The 27,606-nt window shown below is 42.7% G+C and overlaps 1 protein-coding gene across 2 annotated transcripts in view; it reads right to left on the reverse strand.

The window, feature by feature from the left end:
* The window catches only part of MAF (MAF bZIP transcription factor), a 194,210-nt gene that overhangs the window by 131,172 nt on the left and 35,432 nt on the right, over positions 1–27,606 (reverse strand). The window contains exon 3 of one of the 2 annotated variants that reach the window (XM_077185191.1): positions 1,278–2,070. The exons of the other annotated variant lie outside the window; for it this stretch is intronic. The gene's annotated coding sequence lies outside the window, so the exon portion shown is untranslated. Of the gene's footprint in view, positions 1–1,277; positions 2,071–27,606 lie in introns of those variants that run through there. 2 annotated transcript variants of the gene reach the window in all.

Consider the following 27,606-nt stretch of genomic DNA (forward strand, 5'->3'; position numbering starts at 1 on the left):
GATTGGGAATTCTCAAATCCATTACAGAATGGCTAGTCCATCACTTAAATCAGCATAGACCATTTCCCCATGAATCATCAACATACTTTGGTAATATATTTTCAGCAGCTAAACCCTGACAAAAACACTGACAGTTTGTCAAAAAGGTCCCTGAGCTCCGGATCCTGGGGGTGGGAAATGGCAGGACCATGAGGGTTTCCTGTTGTTCCCTGCTCAGCTGGGTGAAGGTCATTTCCTCTCCTCTCTCACGCAGAAGAAGCTGAACCCTCAACCTTTGAAGGTGTGTCAGTGAGCTCCCAGAAACAGCAGCCAGCCCATGCAAGGAGCCCTCTCCTGCAGGGCCATGCTGGCAAGGGTCACTCCCCAAAGAGGAGGGCTGGTTGCTACATTTGTCTCCTGGCAGATAAATAAGTTAATCCCAGGGAAAAGAAAAAAACAGAGGAAAAAAAAAAAAACCATCATGAACTATTACAAATCAGTCTTACACTTTATTTCTTCTGCATGCTGTAATACAGAAAAAACAAAAATAAAACAAAACCACCAAAAACCTAAACCCAGGGTGCTGAGCCAGGCCAGCATTCCTGTAGAGGAAGGAAGGGGCATGCTGCCAACCCATTAAAGATAATCCACTAGTGGGTTGGAGTGTTTAAAAAAAGCCCTCTTTTGTTGGCTTTTTGGAGAGTTTTATATCTGCTGAGTTGGAGGTGGGTGCCCAACCCCAGGTATACAACAGTGTTTGGACATCAGCTGCAATGTATCCTTGATCATCCAATGTGATAGATGGAAGGGTTATTCAAAGAATTGCTGTGGGACCCTTGCTAGCTAAATAACAACCCTGAAATACCAGAGGAACAAGTCAACCCCAGTAAAACCATAAAATCTTCATTCCTTAACAGAAATAAGACCTTAAGAGGGGAACAAACTGATGCAAAATCTGAAGAAAGTGAGCAAATGCAATAAAATTTGGAGGCCATTTATTACTTATCAGGTAAACAGCAGATTATGATGAAATAATGAAGCCAGAAAGATAAGTCCTAATCATAGGAATTCTCAGATAATGCCTTGATAGGTGCTGTTATCCTCCAACTCCACCACTTCTCATCCATGTCTTTTTGCATTCTGTCTCCATGTCCCTCCCTTGGTTCTCCTTCCACTTCTTTTTTTGTGTGTTATAATTAAACATTGTAAGATAAACTTGTAAAATGGATGGATAATACAACACTTTCTTGTAAAATGTCGATACATTATCTGGTGTAAAGTCAGTGTAACTCCATCTCTGGTCTCAATACATTTTATTTACAAGAAAATGCATAAGCAGAAGACATATATCTACTGTTTGCACAGTTTCAAAAACATAAACTAAAACAATAAGGAGTTGTTTGTGCTCTCCTTTAAATTGCTGGGAGTCAGGGATGTCTCTCCAGATCTGACACTGACTTGGGATAGGTGAAGTGAAGCAGAGATTCACAGGCACAGTTTCCTCATTTAAATTAACACAAAGTGAGAGGACAAAGAGGCTCCCAAAATTCTGTCCTTGTGGTTCAAATTTGAATATGTGTTTTTAAAGCTGGCCAAGCAACTGAAATTAAACCTCATGTAATTAAATTCCAGTCATTTGAGCAGAAAGTAGTCCTGGGAAAGTTAGGAGGCTGGAAACACTATGGTGAAGATATATTGGATTTTTTTGTGCCATTCCTATCACATCAGAAGTCCATAAAGAGGAAATTTAGGGTAAGTGAAGAGTTTTCAGTCTCTGGTGTGCAGACCCCAAAGGTCCATGGACCAAACCACACAAGCAGCTGGTTGGGTGGTGTGTTCCCACCTGAAGTTTTCAGCGTCTCTTCAAGTTTTCTGTACAGGACCGTGACACTGCCCCAAAGTCTCCATCCTCAGGGTGCTGCTGCCTTCTTCTCAAGCTCAGGTGGCTTTGCTCTCTGCTCCTCACACCCACCAGCAGTCCTGGCTTACCTCCTGCTGCTGCAGAAACTTTTGGCCTCCTCATGGTGCAGATCTATAAGCAGTGTGATCTCCTCTGCATCCAGGCATCACCACTCCGGGTCTTCTGGGAGACTAAGGTTGGAAATTGGAAAAGGGATCACAAAAAGTGATAAAAAGTAGAAGTAAAAAAGATCAGCAGCAAGGAGGAACAGCTACAGAAGACTGGGCATTTACTAAATAAAGAGGAAAATGAGCCAGGAGAAGCCTTGGTGGAAGAAAGAGAAGTAGTGGTTCAAGAGCTGCCAGTCACCAGCAAAAAGGGTGGCACATAAAGCAGATGACCCTCCCTAAAGCACAAGCCCCCCTCCAGGCTGGCACTGGAGCTCTGGGAAGTTTGACATCCTTCCTCTTGCAAAGCAGGGTGACAGACACCCTGAAGGACTTTGTGGTGGTGTGGCTGCCCCTTGGATCAGGGCAGTGTGTCCCACTAAGCCCTGGCTTGCTGTTGGAGAGAATTCCCCACTGGCTCTCCTCTGGAAGGAATATGTGAGCATTGAAGCTGTTCTGCAGCTGGACCAGTGCCCAACAAATGGAGACAGCCAGGAGATTACTGCAAAACCACCCCAAAGGGAGACACAAGTGTAAACAGAGCTGTAGCACAACCCAAGAGAAACAAGCTACTGTCAGTTGCCTTAAATATATCTGGGCGTAAACTGTTGGGGATTTAGAACATAAAAACATTGAAAACAGGGGTTTTTTTTGTAACATGCTGCTATTTTAGGTCATATTGTACCTTCATCATTTGCACACACTTCAGCTAACATCAGTGTGATCTGTATTTAACAAACACAGTGTGCCCAATGATGACTGAATTACTCAGGAGGAACTACAATTGATAAGACAATGATTTATGGACCTATTGTTTTCTAGGTTCTTGTAAATAATCCTAATTGGTGTTAATCATCCACCCTCTGCTTTGTGTTATCACCAAGCAAAGTACACTTCCTAAAGAAGCTATTTAGGGCCATAATCCTTCTGAAAGGCAAGACAGCTATTGACTTCCACAGGACCTGCATTGAGGTGCTCAGCCAGGGAAAACAACTCTGGAATATGAGCAAAACACATCACACTGTCTTTCCATGCTTGCACTGAAATTTTCCAATAACCTCCCTGTAAGATCAGTGTGTCCCAGTAATCCCTTCCACGTGAGCTTCATGCAGTTTCTCTCCAGCCTTTCTCCCAGCTCAGAAATGCACACAGGAGATTCATTTGCTGATGTTTATTTACTGCCAGTGTGCAGCTCCTGCCTGCATCCCCTTGGCATGATCTGGCTGTGTCAAAGAGCACACCTGCACCAGGACCTGGTGTTTTTCTGTCTCTGATTTTGTTGTTGTGCCTGAAAAAGTGCTTTGATCCTTTGGTGCTCCACTGTTTGTCACTCCATGCCCTTGTCACAAGGGAGCTGTGGCACTCGAGACCCCCTTCCCTGCTGGTTTTAGGTGTAAGGTTTGGTGGGCTCAGTTCTAGCATACAGATCAGCTTGCTTGACTTTAACAGGTCTGCACTTTAAATAACACTTAAATAGCATTCTAGAGGGTGCAGTCACACACTGCTTACTTATGGAAACTACAAGGAAACCAGACAGCTTTTCAATTTGTGTATCAAAGAGAAGAAGATTTACACATAAAAGGGTGAATTATTTTGATTTGTAGTTTTCAAGCCACTATACATTCTCCAACATAAGTGCTCCCTTGTCTCTGCTTTCTGATAGTTCATATCAGGTTCAGTGGCCTAGATTTTCAAAAGTGGTAATTTTGGAGGCCAATATTCCTCAGTGCCAACTCAAGGTGCCTTCAAGAGACCAGATATTGTTAAGATACTCTATATCTTTGGCAAATAGGACCATTTTAGCACCTCTCAAACTTGACACCCCAAAGTGACAGTGTGAACAATCCTCAGGGGTGGGTTGGCATGAGGAATAAAGCTTTCCCCCACCACACCATCCCTTCCACTGACACTGGTCCTCACAATACCATACCCCCACCACCATTAAAGATTCCTGCAGAGTCAACACCACCAGTCCTTTTTGACATTCTCAACCACCAAACATCCTAAATAACCTGCAAAAAGAGCTCATTTCCTCAGCTATTTCATCTTTTAAGTAGCTGTAAGAGAAAAGTCTTCTAAGGCATGAGGCTGGATAGCCAAAATCTAGCTATATGGTATTTGAGGGAGAGGAGGGGAGAAACCCTATCCCATTATCTGCATTATCCCGTTACCCTTGGATGTCTTCCATGTACTTGGAAAAGCAATGCCCCATTCTTGAGGCTTCACATTGCAGCCACTGCCTTTTTGGCAGAAGAAGGGTGGATGTGGCTCCCTTCAAAGTCAATCAATGTCACATCTTTAATCAATCTAGAAGGTCACCACTGCACTTCCATCAAAAAAAGTTGGGTACAATTCTCGCTGAGTCCTGATTGTTTGTGGGGAACTCAGGTTGCAGTGGGTGTTGGAAAAAGTCTTTTCTGGCCCTTACCTCAGCACATCTTCTATTCCTAGGCTCTTTGTAAGAGTTTAAGATCAAATGAGAATTGTACCCAGGACTCTGAGATACAATGGTGCAGGAGGATGTGCAGTGAAACCTCAAAACACACCAAAGTGACTTAGCTTTGTGTTTCTTTATGGCTGTGAACACATCCAGCTTTGCTGGGAGGTTCAGAAAGCTTAGGGAGCTTTTGTGTGAAGGCAGGTCACATTTTGAGCAAGCTTACAACGATTTTGAGTTTCACATTACAATCACCTATGAAATGCTGTTGTACATCTGGGATGTCTGTGAGTGGTCACAAAACAGAAATCTATTGTGTTTCAGGGAGCTGTGACTAGGAGGGAGGACCATGGCAAGGCACATGTCAGAAACACTCAAACCTGAAGTCAGGACCGTTTTCACAAACACATCCATCAACTCAAAACCCTGAATCTGTTAAGCCAGAAAATTCTTCCTCCAAGCTGGCGTAATTTCATTTCCATCCTGGTACAATTGGAGCAGGATCCAAAGCCCAGTAAAGTCAAGGGTAGAATTTCCATTGATTTCTGAGGAGCCTGGATCAGATCCTAGATCACATTGTCACTGCAGCAAAACCCAGCCGTGTTGCAGTGTACCCACCTGCTCTCCAAAGTCTCAGCTCTGGCCGTTCCAATCCATTGCAGGTACAATCTAGGTTATTCCAGCATTTACTTGGTGCAAGGCTAAATAAATACTGTTTTATCAAATCAGCAATACTGCTCCTCATTAGTAAATTAGGCTAACTAATGCATACCTTTTATTAGGACAATTTGTCTCCTTAAGTCAAAACCAAGTGTCAAAATCCCTATTCTATCAATCAATCCTGCACCAGTTATGAACTAGAGCTGGATAAAGACATACAGAAAAAGTACATGAAGATCATACAATGTTTTTTAAACGAGATACTTAGGCTTCTTTTACAATAATTCAACAAAATCTGGCTAGGTAAGAGATCAACAGCTTTTATGTACACAAGAAAGAAAGAAGGGAAGAAGGAAAGCAAAAAGGAAGGCAGGCAAGAAGGGAGGAAAGAGGAAAGGAGGAGAGGAAGAACCTCTGTTTCATTTATTAATACTTCATAATGATAAGTCACAGAAACACAAAAACCTTCAGTAACCTTTGCCTGTTCTCAGCAAAATCACCCACCTCCAGACATTGCTGAAATTACTTTCTTAGGCAGTTCTGTAATGTAAATTATTCTGCACACTAAGAAATTATTTCAAAAATAAGATGTAGAGATTTTTTCCTTGTGTGCAAATCAAACCAGAGAGCAATTTCTGGGAAAAACAAATAATCTTCTGCAGCCAGTACTAGAATAGGTGCCCTAAACAAACCTCCAGAAGGAGCATAATGAGGCAATGATTTATGGTATGCTATGGAAGTCTCACTGCTGTGAGTGTGTTGTAAGAACCAGAGAAAGGGAGAGGCAGTAATCATGCAGCCTCTTCCTCCTCCTCCTCCTCCTCCTCCTCCTCCTTGTGTGTTTCTGGATATTACCTGCTCAGGATTTGAGTGTGAGACAGGGCTGCAGCCTCCCTGAGCTGCAGGATTGGCAAATGATCTTTGTGCTGCAACATCTCGTCTCGTATTTACAGCACCATCTCCCACTGCCTAAAAACATAATTTAAAAATCTGCAAATGGATATTCTGAAACTTTGCACAAATATAAAATGTCATTCGTGTTGGATGTGTTATTGCTTGGTGTGTTTCAAAAAGGATTTTCAGGAATGTTGCCATCAGCAGGTAGGATCCTGGATATTTCAGAATGAAGGGTAAAACTTCCCTTGGCTGCAAAAGGGGCAGCATTTTACCTGTGAATTAGGGACTAAATACAGACAATGAATTTTGCCCATAGAAATATTTGTAAGAAATCTTGGTCCTGAAGTGCTAGAATCAATTAAATGAAGAGCAGAAATATGCAATGTAACCAGCATTGCACCAATCAATACAAATCAACATGAGCCTGACCCTGTATATGTTGTATTTGCAATTAGTTGGGCTTTTTCTACAATTTAAAATTCATTTGGGTTCTTGTACTGACTGACAGGTTGCTTGCACTTATGCCCATATTCCTCCAAATTTCTTCATTTAAAATACAAGGAAAAAAAAAAAGAAAATTCCCCACAACTAAGAATTAGTCTTCAAATGTCTCTGGTAGGTTATTTATTGTAAATAAACATGGAAAAGATTACCTGCAGACTACTCGTGCTCAACTTCCCCCCCTAGCTCCCCCCCGCCCCAAAAGGCTAAATCAGTGAAATAAATTAATTGTTATGAATTATTCAGCTCTACCTGTGGCAATGAAAAATAGCAAGAGCATTAGGATTCTTCTTTGTGTACTAAGCCTCTAATTTATAGAGAATGCATATTAATAAAACACCGGATATTCATCAATATTCAAGTCACTGGCTGCCTGACTATTTAATCTAAAATTACCAGCCAGCTCAAAACTCTTACTAGTTAATCATGTAATCTAAGCCATTCTGATATTGATGGTTAACATTAATTGCCCAACTGCCATTTATAAAAATCTCTCCTACATCTTCCCTTTGCCTGGCAGAGAACCTTTGACACGTTTAACTTTTCAAACACCCTGGAGGAGGCCAGCTCATCCAGCCTGTTCTCCAGCCAACAAACAAAATGTTTGTTTTCTTCATTCTCAGGAAAGGGATGTTGTCTCCTGTTGTGGTTTTGCTTTTGAACATAAACAGCAAAAACTGTCATTCCTTATAAGGATCTCTGATACATTCCCCTCCTGCTGCAGATGTTCTGCAGGTGAAGAGGATAACCAGCTGGATTTTGTTGCCTGCACAGATTGTGTCATCCTTTACAATGGAAACAAAAGTGTTCAGATCAGGAAGGCCAAAACATTCTCATCTGCCAGCCACGTACTCTACAAAAAGCCACCAACCACAGACTTCCTCCCCCAAACCTGACTTCACACTCCAAAGGGGATGGCTGGCAAAGAGCACTGACACCTTCAGACATTGCCAACTTCTCCTGCACGACCTGCTCTGCACAAATCAAGGTGAAACATAAGAACTGGGGGGAAATTCTCATGTGATAAAAGTTGGCCAAAGTTTAGAATCAAATTCCCAAATTTATCATAGCAGTAAGAAGTGCTGATGAAGGGGATGGCAGTGACATCTTCCTAAAGCAATGTACCTGAGCCGGTCTTGGTACTTATCCTCTGAACTTTTTTTCTATTCTTCTTTTTTCTTTTTATTAACTTAATTAAACTAAAGTTAAAAAAAATACAGAAAAAACCCCCAAAACTACACCAGCAAACAGAAACCTTTCAGTTATTTTAACCAAAAAGTTAGGATCCTGGAAGTTAACTGCAAATCAGCAAACCTGCGAAGAACTCAGTATAGCAGAAACTTCCAGCTACAAATATATAGAGTCATGTAAGTGCTACTGTATAATTAAAAAATGATTTTTTAAAAACAACACTCTTATCCCTTTCAAATGACATCCTTGGGTCATTTAAACTGAAATATAAGTATCACGGAAAAAAATTCCAAAAAATGGGGTTTTTTTTGAGTAAAGAATAGTTTTCTCTGTAATACAGTAATTGTCTGGATTGAGAGAAATTGCTTGCATTTTATAATTTTGCCCCTCTGGAATCCAGGAACTACCAAGAAGTTAACCAATGTATGTTCCCATGGAGTGAGGACTGCTGAGCAATGCCTGGTCAGATAAGACACACGACGTTGCTTTGACTACTCCGGAGCAAAATCACCCTCCTGGCCTTGAGGCTTATGTAAGGCACCCCAGCACCCATCTGAGCCGTGTCAATAAGAACTTGAACCTGGCCGTGTGCAGAAGGCAAACACCCGGCGTGCAATGGCAGCGCCTCCCAGCCCGTTTCAAAACCCCGGTCAATATTTGCGGAGAACGTTTCGCAGCCCCCGCGCGGGTCCCGGCGGCCGTGAGCTCCAAGAGGGAACAATGTGCTGACAGCCAGGAGAAAATGATGACTGCACGGTGAAACACGGCCTCAGAACAAGCAAGGACTAAATAAACTCTCAGCATACCTCGGTAATTCTTTGTGGCACAAAAAGTGGCTTGGGCCTTGTCTGAACTGGGCTTTTACCTAAGTTGGAAACCCATGTTTAAATTAAATTTAAAGACCATTCTTCTTAAAAGCTCTTCTACAATGCTTTGGCTGGACAGTGTATTTTTCTAACCAATGTTTACATAGTTTGACCCATTTTCACTTCTTTGCTTTAGCTGAAACTATTAATTAAGCTATTTAAAAATTAAATTGAGTATATGCCTGCTTTGGACTGGATCTCAGGCTTCATTTAATTGCTGGTTCTTGTCCTGAGTTTGGCTGTGAGGGTGTGTGAATCTGTCTCCATTTGGAAATGAACACAAAATTACAAATATATTTCATACAGACTATGAGATTGAGTAAATACTGAAGACATGCCCTGCTTTAATTGTTTTAATTGTTTGGGATATATCCTCATGATATTGAAAAATTACATCTGCAAGAAGCACGGTGACATGAGTCCAGTGTAGCTCACTGTGGAAAACTGTGCAGTTTTAAATGGCTGAGCTGGTATTAGAGATATAAACTAAAGTTCAATTTTTGTGAGAACAAAACCAGTCACACATCACATTTCTTGTGATTTATATGCCACAATCATGCTGGATTTTTGAGTGGAAAAGATGTCTAGAAATTAATGAAAAAGGGTCATCTCTATTTTTCTATTTGCAACTAAAATAATGCAGGTCTTTCTCTCATAGAGGGGCCAATGTGCAAACCGAAGTCTGATTTAGATTTTCCCATTGAATGGCTTTTCTGTGCAGAAATCTCATGAAGACACGCTGATTCTTTAAACTTCACTGTTGATGCTGAAATTATGCTGTGTGTCAAAATTACATCAAACAACTGCACTTATTTCCACCAGAAAAATTTGATTATTTCACTCTCATTTACATTACATTTTTTCTCCACTCTAATGCTGACTTGGTAATTCCCTTAGGTCTGGACACCTCCAAGTAGACTTTTTCAGTAGAAAGAAAGCTTTCATTATCTTTCATAATTTTTTTCCTCCTTGATTTGAATGTTATAATTGGGTTGGAGAGATATTTGTTGCTAACTTCATGTTTTGCCAGGCTCCACGAGCAGCATCTTTTAATTTCTCTCTTTTCAATGAACCTTTTGACTTGATAAAAGTGGCTCTAAGGTATTTTTACAAAAGAGGTCAACAGAGCCAGTTCATTTTAAACCCTTCTCTTTAAAGTATCTCATTTCCTTACTATTTCTTAATAGAGGCACTATCGTGCAATGTCATAAAGAATGCTGCAGTTGACTTCAGTGGGACCAGGATCACTCTGTACTGTAATTAGTTCTATATTTCAAAATATTAGAGGTCATTTTCTTCCTTTTTTTTTTTAATCTGAGAAAAGAAAACATTTGGAAAAAAAAGGCTTTCAAGTGTGACTGTCAGTAGAATACTAAAATTAAGTTGCAGGCATTCCAGTTGCTACAATTTATGTTTCTAATGAAATTTTCCTCTTCTCATTTACTGCAAATTTTTAATGTAAGCTTTTACAGCCATTGATTCAGTATCTTTAATCTTCCCCAATATTAGATGGAAATGGAACTAACTAGGGAAAATCTGTCTGGTTATAATGCACAGTGTCTATAAAGTTGTTCAGTTCATCCAAAACTGCTTTTTTTTTTTTTTCCCAGTGGGTTGGATAGGATAAAATTATATTTTGAAATACTGTTAATACTATTCTGAGATTAATACACTGGTAATTAATAATAAGTTTAAAATATTATGATGCCTCTGGAGAAATCAAAGGATTCAGTGTCAATCACCCTGACTACCAGCACTGGGCAAGATCCCACAGCGCTGAGTTCTGGTTCTTTTAATTGCATTCAGCAGCAAAAGCTTCTCCCTGAGACTGGTAGCAAGATTCAGCTCCAGCCCAGACCAGGGAGGGAGCACATAATTTCCAACTACTCATTTAGATGGGATCTGTCAGGGTTTGCATGAGCAAAGGCCTGGGAGCCAGTCTCACAGGGAGAAAATAGCTGAGCACCCACACCCCGGGTCACGGCCTCTCCGTCCTTCCCTGTGCCAAGGGCTTGCCGCAGGCTCTGCCAGCACCACGCTCCCTGTTTTGCAAAGAGGGCTGTGCTGCTTCACTGGGAGCTGTCAGGCTCCATCCCCTGCCCCAAACTCCTCTTCCCAGCCCCATAAACACCCCGGAGCAGACACCCTTTGTCCACACAGTCTATTTATAAAACCCCACTTCCAACATGTTTCGGCTGGTGTAGGTCAGCTCCACGGCTCCAATTATGGCAGCCAAGCTGTGTAGCAGGAAGGTGCAGCACCCGAAGAAATGGTTCAGGGCCAGTAACAACTTGACCCCAAGCAGCCCCAGCGGAGCAGCATGTCTGACCATGCCCTTCGAGCGGGGCAAATACGTGCTTTTCCCTCATGACCATCGTGTCAGTGCTAAAAATATAAAATATTTCGACCCTGCAAAGAGTTCAAGTGTGCCTTATGGACAGTCCCTTTAAAATCCACAGGTCTGTGAGGCAGAATGAAATCCCGCACCCACTGAAGCAAATGGAAAAACTCTCCTGCCCTGCAGGGTGCCAGGAGTTGCTTCCCAGGGCAGGAAAGTTAAGAACATGTGCAAGACTTTGGCAGGACAAGAGACCTATTTTTGGACACTGCTTATTCTAGGTATTTCTACCGTTCCCATTAACACTGTCCCAGAACACGTGGGAATCATTCATGCATTTGCTAATCTTGAAATGAGAAATGAAGGTTGCCCAAATTCCCTGGATGAGGAACAGCAGCAGAGGCAGGTTTGTCTGCCTGGGGGTTGCTCCTGCACATGGAGTCTGGCTGGGACATGGGGACACCAAGCAGCCCTCAGCAGCAGGGCATGGGGATACAGGCTCTGGACACCTCTTCTGCCATAACTGCCCATGTATTTACCCTTCCCACACCCTCTGCATGGGCAATAAAAGATGAGCCCCATCAGACACCCAACAGTGTCTCTGCAGCTGCCAGGCATGGACAGGCACTTCCACATCCCTGTGGGAAAGCAGTGTGTATTCCTGCTCTGCTGCTGAGACCTGACCTGTGTGCTCCCCACTCCAATTACTTCTCATCATGCACAATTTCATGGCTGAGATGCACAGGAAGGTCCTGCCAGGATACCACTGGTTAGTTCCCACATTCCCACAGCTTTATCCAGGAGCACATGCCAGTCTCCAGACAGAAAGGTCTCTGCTGTTTCCAACAATGGGTTAAAGTGTTCCCTCTGCACTGGCCAGTGTGGTCCAGAGCAGTGGGGAGGAGTACCCCCCATGGCCATGGCCATGGCTTGGCACACAAAGCACCCCAGACATGCACAGCCATCCTCACCACCTCCTCTGGGCACAAGGGAGGCTTAGGGGCTACATGCACGTGCACGTGCATCTTTTCTCCTCCATCTCATCTATATCTGGCACAGGGAAGTGGTGTGATCTCCTGACAGTGTGAGAAAAAGTCTCTATTTATTCTGTCTGGAAGGGCGTTGTGTGCAGTGAGAGCATCTCAGCTCACGTGTGTGACAGGAGACATCATTTGGGGTGCTGACAGAGGAGCCCTGGTGCATCTCCCCGACCATGGGGGTTTACCTGCAGATCACAGCCAGCAGAAGGAGAAATTACTTCAAATCCACCCTGCCCTCTTCCAGCACCCTAATACTGTCCAGAAGAGCCAGGGCTGAGTTTGAGTGGGCTGGAGGTGTGGGCACAGGCTCCCTTCTGCTGACTCGACTGAGGCCCAGGGCCCCTCAGGGCTGGCGGTGACAGGGGCACTTCTGTCAGCACTCTGCGGAAACAAGTTAATTGACATATGCTAACACACTGTTAAACATAACACTGTTGTGTTTAAAAATATACTAGCTGGTTGGATCAAATGCATTTTAAAACATGCCTGCTTTTTTTTTTTTTTTTTTTTTTCTGAAAAGGAGGAGGTTTTGGTTAACATGTGCTAGTAAAAACATTTTTGAACATGGTTGGGATGCAGGAGATGTAAGAGCAAGAGCAAGTGTCCTTTGGCTGAGTATAGTCTGCAGGGAAAGTTAACTTAAAAAACAGGTTTTCCCTGATAATGTTAATTTGTTTACATTGTCCAGTTCACAGGATTTCAACATGAACATGCAGCAAAATGTCTGTGTGCAGCATAATACCCATGTAATCCATCCGCAGCGTTTGTAAATTCAGCCCTCAGGCACCACCGCAATAAACACCATAATCGTGTAATACGATAATAACAACTCCCCAAAAGCATTAAAACTCTTCCTGTCAATACAGGTATCTCTTTAATGACATGCTAAAACTGAAACCAGAATTAAAATCAAGATGTTGTTTTGTGTCTTTAGCTATAGTTGTAATATACATCCAGGGAGAGAACCATTCCCTCCGACTGAAAGGAAGCCAGTTTCTGACTCTGTCCACTTTTCTTTCTGTAAATTGCTACTGCTGGAAAACACACAAACCACTCCTCTTTGCATGCTCTTCTGCTGCAGGCTGGTCCTCCAGCACTCTTCAGCCCAAGGATTCTACAAAGCTAAAAGCTGCAATAGCTTTTTGCTTCTAGTTTGAAGCCAGGATCCTCAGCCACACAATCACTTCCAGTGAAGCTCTTCACACCATCACAGGGCAGTGAGTGTGATTTTGGCTGGTGGATAAAATAGCAAGTGCAAGAGAACACTAAAAGACAAAAGACTTTCTTTCCATGCAAATGTACTGTGGGACAGCAAATGGAAAATGAAATAGCAAAATCTAGGTCAGTGAAAAGCTTATGGTATGGAGAAACAATAAGCAGAATTGCCTCTAAATATAACAAATACTTACTCAGGTTTTTACCAAAAGCATTGAGGGTTCTTTAAACAATAATGCTGGGACCTGATTTGTAAATCTGCATGTTCAAATATCATGATGCAAAATAAAGTCGAGATTCAAAAATGAAACCGTACATCAAATGCCTGGCAATGAAGGTACACAAATATATGCTGTGATTGTCCATCACCTGTGCCCGAGTCCGTGTAATTGTAGAGCTGCACGAGGGGTTCTCAATCAAGCTTTGGGGATGAAGTGTAGAGCTGAGACCCATCTCTGGGCTGAAATCACAGGGGCTACAGAGAATTTGCATGGATACTGCTCAGAGATGACATTTCTGTTAGAATAAGTGAGGGTGTTTTGAGGTTTACATTGCATTTTATGTGCAGGGTTTAAAGCACAAGAGAAATTAAGACAAAGATGCCTATGGAGATGAAAGGAACCTGCAGGGCAATTAAAAACAAACCTGTCATTACAGAGATGCCTGGGCCAGGGTGTCCCCAGCTCCATCACTGCTGCCACATGTAATGGCAACCTCTGTGCTCAGGAATGTCTTGTCCTGGGACTCCAGGGATGGGCATTTCATCAGAGAGCTGGTGAATGATGACCCTGGTCATGTGAGCTTGGACTCTATGGTGTGAGAGGTCTTTTTCAACCTAAGTGATTCTGGTATTCTATGTGCTGCAGCCCAATACCTTGGCCCTGTAGATCTGTGAGATGTGGAATGGGAAGGAAGGCTGAGGCTGGAGCTTAGAGAAGGTTGAACACATTCTCTCAGCACTAGCTGCTACCAGAAAGAGAAAGGAGAAAAAAGGAAGGAAAAAGCTGAGGCTGAACACTTATTCCGGGCTCCTGCCCTTACCACACTGTGCATGAGAGATCAGAGGGCTGTCCTGCCTCTGCCCTGGGGCAAATGCTCCTGGTGAGAGGATCTGGTGAAAATTTGTAAAGTCCTCTGGCTATGCTATTCTCCAGAGGAGATGATATTGTAAGATTTTTTTAAAAGAGCAAGCAAAAAAAAAGCCTGCAAGCTTATGAACTTCCTTGATCTGAAGCTCCACAAATTCTTTCCATGGTTTTGGTACAGCACCTTATGTGCAGGGTGGAAGGGGAAGCTATTGAGTGTTGAATTACAGAGGGGAAAAACATCTCAAATTCCTTACTATTTATACTCACAACTTTCCCAAATCATTATACACAAATCTCCTAGCCTCAGCTGAACTGCTCACGGGTTACAGGGCCAAGAAAGAGGTGGAGCCTTCATGGCTCACTCTAAGCCTTTCAAAAACTTGAAATTCCTAAAAAATGAAAGCAATGAGTTACCATGCCAGGCAGAGAAAATTCAACCTCTACAGCGCCTCACAAGAACAGAATTAATATACAAGACAGTAGGAGGTTGCTTTCATAACAGGGAGCATAGGTTGCTTATTTGTGAGAAGTTTTCTGGGACTACCTTCATTGTTAAGCTGAGGCTGACACTGGGTACAGAGAGACAGAAATTTGACAAAAGCATTGAGCGATTGGGGGTATTTGAGAAAAAAATCTATTCTGGTAGTCCAGACACTAGGCTGGGACTTGTTAAGTTGTGAACTTGTTAAATTCCGGCTCCACCAACGGCTTCCTGCATGACAAGAAACCAAGAGCCTATTTCTGCTGGTACAAATTCTCCTTGACTTTCAGAGACATCACGGCCTTCATGTAGCTGCTCCTCACCCGTAAAGCTGTTTGAGGATCTACCAAACACCCCTGGGATGTATCAGCAAACCAGGGGGCAGAGAGGGGCTTTAACCTCACAGGACAGGTCCAGGTGCAAGCCCTGAGAGATTCATCTTTGCACAGTTCTTCTCCACCTCCTCACACAAGCCGCCTTTTGGGGTGGCTTATTTGACTTTTTAAAATTTCTTTTGCCACTCCCACAACCAGTGGATGGGGGAGAAGTGGATGGTTTTCAGATTTTAGTTTCCTTGTCATTATTTATGGTGTTTTCTTGTTTTGCCAAAGTTTCATTAATTGTTCTTAGCCCAAACAGTGAATTAAATTAGGTACACCCATTTCTACTTTTGTTTCTGGACTATTTTCATTTAATGGCTAAAGTTTTAGCAAGTGCTCTTATTTTTGGATTTTCAACATTGAACAGGGCAATAGAGACATTAAAGTAAGAAATATGCTAATTGGACTATATAATAAATGTAAAAGTTATGAGAACTCTCTAATCACATGAGATTTGGAGGCTCCCACCTCTACCCTAATTAAAAATCTCAATCCTGTATGATTTAGCACGAGGCTCACCAATACTGCTCACAAGTACCATGTGCAAGAAAGAAGCACCCCATGGGCTCCTTCAGAGGGACAAATGGCATCTTCCATGAGCAATTTTAAGGTCCTAAACTGCAACCATTTTACAAGGACCCAGGAAACTCCACCAGCAGAAACAGAGACGTGGACTCCAGGACTGTATCTGTGTCCCTAGGAGGACACATGAGAGCCTCAAGAGGATTGAAAGGAAATACCCCATGGAATGATTCAGTAGGGCAGTTTCTGTCCTCATATCTCTCTGAGGGAATTCCTGGAGGGTAATGCACAGGTCCTACAGTTCAAACTCTTCACAGTCTATCTACTAACCAAAAAGTCTGCAGCCAAGAAGAGTGCTGATGGCCAGGGAGCTAGCTGCTCTCCCACCTTTCCCATGCAGGAGGGATGGACCTGAGCTCACAGTTTTGCTGCCATGCACAAGGTGCCAGTGGAGCCAGCAGGGTTCAATAAAATGTGCAGCCATTGAATTCTGTTATGTTTAATCACACCCAAGTGCTTTTTAAACACAGACTGTTGAATTACCCAAAAAGCACCTTACCCAACAAGCTCTCAGATTTCCAACTGATAGCCCTTAAAAACAGAATTTTGCTCCCATTAAACAAGCAACTATAACATTACTAGAGGTCTGGAGCCTTTTGTGCTGAGCTTCGACCTATAGCAGTATTTCCCTGCTAGAAAAAAGCAGGCTGGAGTTGGTGACATAACACCAAATATACAGATGGGACCACACTATAATTAGCAAGGGAATGTCATTCCTGCCATCTTTGCTTCGTTTGTAACTGTGCCTGTAAGCTCTGGGGAATGGTGTGCATTTCACACAGTCTGCACAAGAACGAGGATTGCCAACTGTCCCAGTTCTGGTGGGATACCCTTGGTCCTCTGACCCAGGGCTTGCAGAGATTCCAGCAGCACTGCTGGAGAGCGGTGCCCCTCACCAGGCCACTGCCATGACCCCTGCCCCCAGGGCAGAGGGAGGGATTTCTCTGCCTGGGATCAACAACTCAGCTTCCTCTAAAACACCTCATATTCCCATCCAGAGGAGGACTTCCCATTGCTCCTTGACAGGCTCCTTCACATGGACCCAAGAACATCCTTTTGCCTATCACCAAACCAAGTGAGCAGCCTGGGCCTAACAAGAGAAGCCAATAACTCTGTTCCTCTCCACACTCAGCCTGCTCCCAGGAGGGAGAGGATTTATTCAGAGCAAATATGGGGATTTTCACTGGAGCTGTGCTTTTCAGCATCTAACCACTACTTTTAAATCTCTCTATTTGTTCCAGTAAAACACCAACTCAATGTTTAAGGTTTTATTGCTTAATTTAAACATTCTCAATAATGTCAAGTCCAGTTGTCTTTTGAACACTTTGTCATCCTCTGCAGGCACTTTGTTGAAAAAACTTACTGTTGGCTTTGCTCTGTCTGTGCAAGCAGGTGAATTTGTTTGGTTTTTCACCAGGCTGCACAAACTGGTGAAACGAGCCAGGGGAGCAAACAAATCCATAACGTAACACGTTGCTTGTCTTACGTACAAAATTCAACTCAGCTTACTCGAGGAGGCCAATTCATCCTACTGAGTCCAAAGGGACCTTGCCTCTGAAGGTCTCAAAGCATGTTAGAAACATTAAGTTGTACAGATTTTTAACCTGAGGGATTTTAAAAAGAACAGACCCCTGTGATCATCTCATCAGAGTCTTCTTCATGACACACAAATAATTTCTCTGTGTATTTGTTGCACAAACGCTGAATTTTGAGATAAAGTAGAGCACATTTTTCTAGTAAGGACTTTGGCCTTGATGAAAAACTTCAAATGATGCTCAAAGCACCACATACTTATGTAAGATCTCCTGATTGTTTTGTTTTATTCATGAAAAGTCCACCACCAAACTCCTCCCACAGCGCCACCATATTAATTGTAGAGGTGGGTAAACTGAGGCACAGAGGAGTCAGGACTTCCCCAAGGTCGCACCATTATCCAAGTGTGGTACCCACTGTTATTTTTATTGAGGTCCAGGGTTCCACTGAAAGGGCTGTCTGATGTGAGCTGCCAGTCCCTGCTCTCACCTTCCCTCTGTCCCCCACCCATGTTGTGTCACTGCTCCCTGCACAGCCCCAGGTGAGGGGGGCACCCCAGTGCCCCCAGCACCCACCTGCACCCCCAGGCTGTGCTCCCAGAGCCCCTGAGTCCTGCCCCATTTGTGACAGAGGAATCAGGCAGCTCCTGCTGTGAGCTGGAGCCAGAGTCCAGGAGACTGGAGACCTGGGGTCTGCTCACAGCTCTGCCACTGAATTTTTGCAGATCTGTAGGGAAATCACTTATTTCCCTGGGATTTCCCCATAAATTTGACAGAGTGCCTTGAGATTCCCCAAGGAAAGGCACTGTTCAAGTACAAAGCTTAATTATGATTGTTATAATATAGTCATGCCACTAATTCCCACTAAGAACTGCAAATCGCTCCCATTCCGCTCCTCCATCCCCCATGCTTGTCAGTGCTGGTGGACAATTAATTCCTCAAAAAGGAATATATTAAACACATGTGAAATCTTTTTTATTCACAGGACATCTCTGAGCAGATTGCAGTTCCCTTCAAACATATTTGTGATTTGAATGCGTCAAGTGATGTATTTCCACTTTTTTTTTTTAACAGCTTGACAGAATTTATTCAAAATTCAAGTTGTGACTGGCCAAATAAATCTTGCAACATCCTTCCTATGCCTGTGATCAACCAAACTCTTCTGCCATGTAGAAATTTAAAATTCATTTTCTATAAAGCTTGCATCGTTGTCTTTAGAAATCATATTGAATGAGCTGCTTTCCCCCCCCCCAGCCCAGTTAAATTTAGTCATTTTGAAATCCACAGGAAGCAATCTCAGGAGGAATTTAGAAGGCTGAGGTGAGTTCATTGAAAACCTCAAATGAATTAAAATACATTGAAAATACCTTGCATTTTTGACCTGCAATAAACGCCAAGGCTGCCACAAGAAATGCATCAGCCTCTCCCACCCAGGCTGAGCCAAAACTATTATGACTTTTCTTAAGCCAAGGGGTTAATGAAACCCCTGCCACAAGGGTTAAAGGATGAATTCAGCTCTCTGGCCATTGCCTAGGGAACATTTGAAGGGCAGTTCAATACCCCACCTACAAAAATCAACCCCTCTGCTGTCAGCCCTGCAACCTGAACAAGGAGCTCCGAGATCTATTTGTGTAATATTAGACCTGAAAAAAATTACAAGTTGTGATGAAATTAAAGACATCCAAATTTTTAGCCATTCTCTGCTGATAAAGGCTCTATTATTACCATTTACAAAGGGGAAACACAGCCAATTATAAGCTACTTCTGGCACATGCCAGGCCTCGAGTAGAAGATAAGCCAACACAGCAGAGCTTGCAGCTGGAAGCCCAGAAACGTGAAAATGAGCTGACTCATGGAAATATCCTCATATAAAATATCGGTTGGTTATTTTTCTCTGCCTCCTTTCTGTGTGTCTTAGGAATGATATATGAATTGCCTTATTTACTTTGTCCCATAAAACTTACATTTTTTTATTAATGTGCTGCCAGCTCCAAGAGCAGTCGGTGTGGGAGCAGATGGAGGGAGGGAAGCAGGGGGGAGAACTGCTCTTTTGGGGGCACAGCATGGGAAAGGTCCCCTGCAACATTGCAGATCCAAAAGCACAGTGGCTAATTTTCATTGAGCTTTGTCCTGCTCCCAGAGAGCAAACCAGCTCCTCATTCTGCCCTGATTTCACCAAAATCAGGAGGCTGCCTGCACTGACATTACACTGGGGAAAATTAGTGTAAAATGAGGTTCCCAGAATTTATGCTCCTACCCAAAACCAAATTGGGAGTAAAAGTGATTTCCTCTGTTTTTGCCCAGTGCTGCCCATCCCAAAGTCCAGCCCCAGCAGCAAGCCTGATGCCCAGCTCTTCCAGCCCTGCTGTTCCCCAGCAGGCAGGGGATGTCACCGGCCATGGGCTGCCATCAGCAGAGATAATGACTGAACTTACCTGCCTGGCACACCAATGTGGAGCTTTTCCCTGCACTCACCCCAATTTCCATGAGGAACTGTAACCTTTGAGATGTCTGTCCCCTTTCAAGCCCACTTAGAAAGCATTCACTCGTTGTTAGGAGAGGTCTGGGTCCAGGTGGGTGGGTGGTGGGATGCTATATTCCTCATTTCCTTAGGAAATGAGGTTAAACTACCCTGCCCTCCCCTGTTATACTGCACTATTGAATTAAGGATGGTGAATGCTCATTATGAATATAATTAAAAGCAACAGCCTCATCTAACAATCTATTTTTATCTGTTCCTCACCTAGACAAGCAGCAGAAGGAATTAAAATCTGAAGGGAAGAGCCACAGTCGGGTAGAGTTTTGCTCTCCACTGGATGCAACTGTGTTGAAACACAATTTCAGTAACACAACCTTCCTTAAAAACTACTGTCCAAAAAGACAAGCTTTGGATGTTTTTTTTTTCCTGGGATACCTATGTATAACAACTGCAAGGGCACAGATTGGGAAGATATTTTCATTTTATGAGGGAAGAAGGCATGAGCTTTGCAGCATTTCTTGCACCAGCTGGTGGCCCCCGTGGCGGCAGGGTAGGTAATTAAAAAGGACATCGTGTAACAGATAAATGCAGGATAGTAAGTAGTCATTACTTGATATATAGTATATCATCTATTATTAGAGGCTAATAATTCTCTAACCTATTCATGTTAGTCTTTTGTCCGAGGAGCTGGCTGCTTGGCACACTCTAAATTTCTCAACATAAAATTTACTCGATGTTACAACTCATATCTAATCCCAAATTTCTGTGCATTTCACTGCAGTATATCATGTAGCGAGGTAAAAGCTCAGCACTAAATCCTTTGCAAAAGGAAGAATGAGCCAACAAAACTCCATGTTTTCACTTTCCTGCCAGAAAAAAAAAATGGTACTTTGAATATTTTTCTTGGTTGTAATTTTATTTCCTCCTTTAGAATGCTGCAATTCTAGACATGCTCAGCTGTACTTTACACAGCACTCAATAATGCACTTTTTCCCTGATATTTTTATATTTGTGGAAATAACCTGCATTTTAAATACATTTCTACATATATTTAAATACATTTTTTAAAATGCAAAGGGAACCAAAGAAAGTGCTATTGTGTTTAATCACAAGGAGCAAAATCCTCAAGTCATGTAAATCACCATTTCACAATCTGCTCCGCAGTATCCTAATTTGGAAAGTGTATCACAGCAAACCAAGCTGAATTTATAAAGCATTCTTTACACGTTCAAAACATTCATGTAACTTAAGAGTGTCAATCTCCATCAGCTGTCCTAGATCACTCCAAGAAAGAGAAGTAGAATTTATTTATTTGGAATTTCATTTCTTTTCTTCTAACTACAGATGCTTGCTTTTCTTTTTCATTTTATTTTATTTCACTTTTTTTCATTTTAGTTCCTTTAACTTTTACTTTTTTTCCCTTCCTTGCTTTTAGTTTGCTTTCTTTTGCTTTACTTTATTTTTATTTTTATTTCTAAAGCCCAGTCTAAAAACTTAACTTGCACTATAAAAAAAGCCAAGCCACCCCAAAGTACCCAATTACAGCATCTCCAGAAGGTTTAGAAGCCAGAACAGCATTGATAAAAAAAGCCACATGGGACGAAACAATAATGCTGCTCTCGCCCCCAGGATCTCTGCTGATGAGCAGCTCTACAAGGACTCCACTGATAAGGGCTCACAGCAAGAAACTCTAGTAGCTGCACCAAAAATGACACCAGATCTCTGCTCCTGTCTTCCAAATTGTTTTCCAGCTCAGCTCTCTCCTGGGAGACGGAAAACACTTGCTGCAGGTTATCGAAACCTCACACTTCCCATTTACCTGGCCCTGCCACCAGCCAAGAGCTGGAGATGCAGCAGGAGGACAAAGTCTGCAAACTGCCGGGAGAGGCTGGAGCAGACCTTGGGAGAGGAGCAATGGGACCCTCCCAGCAGCTCCACATGCAAATCCCCCCCAAGAGCTCTGGATTACGGCTGGACCCAACTCCAGATTAAAATGAGAGCTGAGTAGTGGAGATAGGAACTGAGACAGATGGGGAAAATACTCCCCTAGGGATTAGGAAGCATGTGGCATTCAAAATGTGTGATATAATTTTTATGTTGTTTGCCTTGTTTAGGTATCCCTCATAGAAAAGCAGTATTTTGTCCACCAAAGGCTACTAAAACCTACGTGCATTTTTGCAGCACTGTGCTGCTCGTTTTTTGTCCGTGAGCCACATTGCATCTGTGCTCATTTGAATCCCATTCCCCATAGTTTTGCTTGGAATTGGCACCAGCCTCCCTCTCCTATAGAGGGATTCTGCATGCTGCACTATAGCTGTTATACTCCACCCCAGAGATTGCTGCAGTTCAGCTTGGCAAGATTTACTTTCAGGCTCTCTGTAAGAGTACAAGCATTTGGGGTCCTTTCTGTGTTTTAGAGAGGGAATAAACACCCTTTGTTAGGACTCAGAGCAGAAATACAAAGGTTCCCACGTCAAGAGGCTCTGCCCTGGCTCTTGGAAAGATGCAGGGAAGGTTGAGCACAGGAGAGTGACCGGCTCGGTCAGAGCACGCAGTACTGATGCAATTACAAAAGGCTCATATCTAGAAAGGAAAAGTTTGTGCTGATATTAAAGCGATAGCAGAGGAGGAAAAAACCCTCTCAAGTGTGTTAAAAACACTTGACCCACTTCTATGTAAACTGACAACCCCTTGCTTTTTCCCTAAGATTAGCAGCCTCCACTCCACCTCACTTGCCATCTCCGAGGACTTTTCATAACTTTTTCCCTGGTGTGTTTAGGAGATGGGAAATATTTTCCTATGGCTCAAATCTCTGTTAGACCGACTGAATTACAGAAGAAAAAAAAAAATTACTTCACTTTCTAACAGATGCACGAGTGCACCTTGGGATGAATGTGTTACGGAGTCCAAGCTATTGCCACCTGCCTCCCAATTACATTTGCTGCATTGTCCCTTGTGGTGTGCACCTGTGACATGCTGGCACGGAGCGGGGACGACTGGAGTGTGCAGCCGTGGACTGAGCCACACAGGATTTTGTTTTGCAAAAGTCTCCCAGCAATTAGTGCCGTGCTTTCTTAAAGCATAAGGGATATTCTGCAGCAGCTGACTTTCTTTCCTCCCCTCGATATGGTGAATTAACACAGAGAAATTGTTGTCTTGTAAAGGGGCAAAGCCGTGAAACTGTAATTTAAAAAACTCTTCACCTTAGGATACCAAATGTCCAGCTGGCCAGGGAGCAATCTAACAAGGGAAAAGGTCATTTATGGGCTCCCTGCTACCTCTCCTCACATATACACCTAGTCAGCCAATTAACTACCTCTAGAAATAATTCCCATCAAATTTCAATATGATTTTTACAGCTGAAATAATAGAGAAATACACAAGGCTGGGACTGTTTGCAGCAAGAATGATGAACAAAGGAAAGCTTCCAAGGTTTTAGGCTCATTATATTCGTTCCAGTATAACATACTGAGTTTTTTTTCTTCTTTCCCCTGGTAGTGTTACAGCTCTTTAAGTGGCTGAACAGCATCTGCACCAAGAGGACCACATGATGAGAAGCAGAAGCAAGGAGACATGGTATTATGCATATTGTAAGGGTACACTGAGCAATGCACTTGCAGTGACGTATGTACTGACAGGATTAATTTGACATTGGCAAGTGAAAACTTATTTTGTCATTAAGCTATCATAATTATACCATATCCAGAGCCACCGGATGCCCAGGCTGAGAACCCTACATATGCTGCCTTTGCAGTGAGAGGCTAATACAGAATTTTAACATCCATCTATTTTTGATGGGCTTGGTACAGGAGAACAGATTGGGACACTGATGGTTTGTAAGTACCCCACGACTACCTACGGGTAGTCAAGGTGACAGTGGTACTGGAAAATGGCTGAGGGGCATTTGCAGCCTCTTAATGGGGGTCCTGCTTCCTACAGCCTAAAAAGGCAGGAAGACCTCAACAGACTCTAAATCTTTTTGTAATGCAGCCTGGCTAAACACTGCTTCTGATTCATATGTTTTCAGCAAAGAGGATATTTCCTTGTAAAACAAGGGCATATAGGAAAAACAAAAACATGCAAGCTACATACGGGAAAAAAAATGAGTCTAGAAGCCAGAAAAACCATTAAGAAAAAAACATTTTTTGCATGTGACTAATATTCAGAAAAATCAGTCTTTTGTCTCTGCCCCCATTTTTTATTTGGACAATTAGATATGCTTAAGAATGGAAAACCAGAAAGATATCAGGACAGAAGAGCTGCTGCTCTGTTAAGGATGTGATATTGCAGTATTTATTGCTGCTGAGATAGGAAAAAACAATAGAGTATCCAAAAAATCTTAAAGTTTGCAGGGTTTAAGAACAGCAATTTTAGGTTACCTTGAGGTGATAATTTACAAACACAATCAAAATTGTGTAATAAGTTCAGTTAAAAAATTGGTTTCATTCTTAGTTCATAAACTCCCCTGTCAATGACAAAATATGCTATTAGTGGCCTCAGTACAGTTGTGAAAATATTCCTCCGTTACAATTGAATGTGCTGGGTGTTGGGGTTTTTTCTTCAATGTTGTGTGTTGTTGAGTTAAAAATGACAAAGCCCTGGATTTCTTCGTTCTTGCAATCTATTCTTTTCCCCTGACTTCCTGTTTTCATGAAATTTTAATCAGGCATTTAAAATAAATAGCTATACAGAGCCTCTATGCCTCTTTGAATGCTTGGGATGGATGTTTTGGGTAAAGTGATAGTCCAGAGACCTTGAGAGCATTTAATCCCATTCTAACTTGGCAAGACAACAGAAAATTAAACAACTGAACTCTTCACTTCTAGCAGCCCTGGAAAGATTTTGGGGGAGGGATGTGGGAGATATTGGTGTGTGGGACAGGACAATGAAATTACAGGTCCATCTCTGTTCTCCCTGCTATGAACACTGGCAGCAATCAGAGCAGTTTAGAAGGTCAGCTCTCTAAAAAAGGGAATGTGCAGCCCCTCAGTGCACACCCTGCCCCTGGACAGGCAGGAGCCTGCTCAGTGCTCACCCTTGCACGGCCTCAGCCTGCAGCAGTTGTACAGTACCCACTACATGACAAATTTGGGGCAGATTACACCAACACAAAAAATGCCAGGAACCAGATTAGAACAGAAAAGAGGAGAACCTGGGAGAAGGACAGAGCCAGCCAGTGGGAATCTCACTGCCTCATAAGAGTTTGTGGCTGACAGGATAAAAGCTCCAGATTTTAGGAAATCCTAGGAAAGCTCCTTGAATTTCAGGGTCAATGGTTCAGTTATTAATGAAGGTGATATAATTTGATAGGAGAGTTGATGACCCCAGATCACAGCTAAGCCTGATCGCTGAGCCTTACACTAATTTAAACTTCTGTGGGATTTTTATTATCAGACATATTAAGAGGTAAGTGCTCCATGGTACAGACAATAAAATAACAATGTACAAGTGGGCCAACAAATTGTTACAGAGTCAGACCTTTCATCAGGGACGAGTCATCTTCGCCTGGTCATGGTTTCCTGGAGAACTGTGTTTAAATTGGAGGCTTTTAACCACAGCCACATCTCCAGTTGCCTGTGTGTTTTGGAAACATTTCACTTCTACTGGCATGGGGGTCAAGGTTTTTTGTTTGAACCAGGAGGAAGACAGAAATGTTTACTCTGTAGTTGTATACACTGCTCAGTTCTAACAAGGAAGAATCAGTTGCCACCTCCAAAGAAAAAGAAGTGAGAGCAACTAAATCATGAAGCAAACTTACAACAGCAGCTTAGAAAAATGGAGCCACTTTAGAGATGTGAATGAAAGTAAGAGGGAGGACCTACTCTTGAAGGGAGACATACTTGTCACAGCTCATGAGATGGCACAGGTAGTATCTTCTCTTGAGAACAATGAAAAGTTACAGGATTTCATGCCTAATGAGTACTTCCCAATTTTGGGGGTCCCTTTACCCTGATTTCTGCTTGACTCTTGTTTCACCCCACCTACTCCCCTCCCAGCCCCAGCAGCAGTGTTTTCTGCTCTTGACATGTCTTTAAACCCTGCTCATAGGTGCAGGAGCATCATTTACACAGTGGGGAACATCTTGCTTCTGTTCACCACTGTGAGCATGGCAGAAATCTCCTCTGTGGCCAGCTCACCAGCCTCTCCTTGGCATGGCCCCTGACTTTGACATATCAAAAATAGCAATATGAAAATGAAATAGGAAATATTTTCATAGAAAAAATATTCCAAGCAAAGCAAAACAGAGCGACTCTTGGCTCCTTGTCCTTTAACATGCATATTCAATGTGCAGGAAGCTAGGAAGAGCTATTCATGGGGTTGGCTTGTTTTTGTTGGTTTAGGTTTGGGGGCAGGGGCAGCATTTTCAATGCATGCTGGATCCTTCACAAATTTTAATAAGTGGTTTAAACCACAGAACCACAGTGATCCCTTACCCCCTCCTCCCCCCCCCCTTTTTTTTTTTTTATGAAACAGCTTTTAATTTCTGCAAGGACATTTCACTTTAAAAGGAAGAAAGGGCTTCTCCATAAGAGCTGTGCAGTGCAAAGCTTTTTCTAGTCATTTCCAACAATATATTTTGGAACTGTTCCCAGTAAACAGGCCAGATTAGCTGCCTTTGGTTCACATTTTACATTGTTCCTGAGATAGGGGAGCTCTGAATAGCAGACTCTGTCCATACTGTTTGGTTGCAATAAAGCTAATTCTATTCAGTATACTATAGCAGTATGATAGCACTTGTGTAGGATTTCCCTTCGCTTGCATATTTATAGGGTCTTGTAGAGCTCTGCTGTAGCTCAGTGCCAGCATGAAGAAATCAAGCTGTCAGTAGTTTCTATTTTTGTCCCTACCTATAGTTTCAGTAATGACAAGTGAGTGAGGCAACATATGCATTTCCCATCTACAGGAAAAAATTACTGTCTTCCTTCAGTGTCTTACATCTGTGCTACAACCTATTTTCCTAGGGCTTCAGATTATGTTAGCTGATAGTTAACATGTACAAGCACTGGTCAAGTGCAGTTGATTCACTGCATTAGTTGAACCACAAGAGGAAAAGTTCCAACAATTCAAAATTCCTGGTGCTTTTCCCTTCTGCCCTTAAAAAGAGGAGAAAAAAAAAATCCTTCCTGGGAAATAGCTGTTCTTGTATCACATCCCGGCTCCTATCAAGCTTTGATCTGTACACACGTTCAAGCAAATGAGGATTCTCCACTTAAGATTAAGGGAGCTGCTAATTATATTTAATGTCCTCTTCTTGACCTCAGATGGTTAACTCATTGCTGCAGCTTCTGGGGGAATTGTTTCAATGAGAGCAGATAACCCCAAATCCGAGCTGTGGTCAGCAGCATGATGCCACACTGCTTCATCAGAGCAAATGGAAGGGAGCTGGGATCAGGATCCAATGCTAACAGAGAGACAAAGTCTCCCAAAAGCTGCTCAATTATTCAGGCAATGCCTGCATTGTTCAAAACCTTCCCCCTTCTTGTAAATAGTAATTCTGATTTACCAATACTCCAGCCCCACCAGAGCATGGCCACCCATGAATGCTGCCAAATCCAGGCCAAAATTTGGGAGATGATGCTTGTGAGCCCCAGCAGATGGAAGACGCTGACTCTAAAGGCAGTGCCAGGGATGGCAGGCACGGCTTTGGCTTGACAGCATCAAGGCATTTACAGCTTCTGACACGACTGCATCAGATCTTCAATGACCGCTAATAAAACGGAACTACACCCCACTGCTTTGAAAAGCAGCAACTCAGAACTCCTTCAGAGATTAGACTTATTTAAATAAGAGAAAGACACTGGGCTTTCACAAAAGCTCATAAGGAAAATAGCTTGGCAAGCTTGATAACAAGGAAAACACTCTTTTTCATATT

Source organism: Agelaius phoeniceus, chromosome 12, assembly GCF_051311805.1.
Source record: "Agelaius phoeniceus isolate bAgePho1 chromosome 12, bAgePho1.hap1, whole genome shotgun sequence".
NCBI classification, from domain to species: Eukaryota; Metazoa; Chordata; class Aves; order Passeriformes; family Icteridae; genus Agelaius; species Agelaius phoeniceus.